Source organism: Apis dorsata, unplaced genomic scaffold (genome assembly GCF_000469605.1).
Source record: "Apis dorsata unplaced genomic scaffold, Apis dorsata 1.3 scaffold_194, whole genome shotgun sequence".
Lineage (NCBI taxonomy): Eukaryota > Metazoa > Arthropoda > Insecta > Hymenoptera > Apidae > Apis > Apis dorsata.
In genome coordinates this window covers 1,346,216-1,347,417 of record NW_006263478.1, presented here as the reverse complement: position 1 = coordinate 1,347,417, position 1,202 = coordinate 1,346,216, and positions in this window count along the sequence as shown.

The window sequence follows — 1,202 nt, the reverse complement described above, 5'->3', positions numbered from 1 at the left end:
ACCCTTGCTACATAGATCTGCACCCCTGTGCTGTCTCAGGGGTGGAGTCGACCAATGACACGGTGGTAACGTTCGTCTGACAACGTGGCCTTTGGAGCCGCCCCCGCATTTCCCGTGGCTAACTAGCACTACCCCACTATAGTCGCGTCAGCCACTCGGCCAGCAAGTCCCCGGGCTGTCTAGTCGCCCGTTGGAATTCCCCACCTATCCTCCTGTCACCTTCCTCTCACTCCCCCCTTCGCCCATTCCACTCCACACCCCCTCCTCCCTCCCCTCCTCCCTCTATTTCAGGCCAACGTACCAGCCACATCGAAGAAGTGGTGTACATCGTGCAATAGCCTGACTAAAGCCGCATCTAGCGATGGTTATAATCCTACCCCTCGTCACCAAAGTCGAACAATCTGACTTGATCACAAGATAATGTGTCCAGAATACGAATTATTATAAAAAATTAAATATAAATACACGATTTTTTTCGATTTTCGATATTCGAAATTATTCTGAGGGAATATAATAGTTTAAACCTTCGATGCAATTTCTTTCTAAAGCACGGATCATCACATGCTACATTCAACGATAAAATTCCACGATTATTAGAATTATATACAATTTTATGACTTATTTCTAACTACGATATAAAACATACATTATCATTTACATTATACTCAAAAAAAAAAAAATTATTATAAATTTAGACTCAAACGATTACACGAACGAGACTTTCAAAAAAAAAAAAAAAAATCGAAGAAGCAAAAGTCGACGAAGTGAATCACTCGACAATTCGAGCCGCCTCGACTCGAAAGCAAAAAAATCGGGAACGCGAGACGTTCGAGGCCCTCGCCACCCCCATGTCGACGTCATAGCTACGCCGACTCGCGGCCGTTTAGGAAGTTTCTGTACGTGTGTTAGGCACCCCCGTCCACCCACCCACTCCTAGAAGCACGTCGAGCGTGTTGAAGAACGACCCGTGATTCCAGCTAGTATGGCTACGGTCAGGGGAGATAGGCAACTCCGACAGCCAATCGGGCAGCAGCCCCTATATACGCGCGTATACACGACCCCGTACAAACGCACAGGGGGTGCACACATAGGCAGGAGCATCCCGTACACGAGCACGGGGGATCGTACCCGCCCTTCCCGGCGAGATGAGTAGCTACGCCAAGGCTCGAAGCCACCTCGTCACGGAGAACGCTTCGAGACTT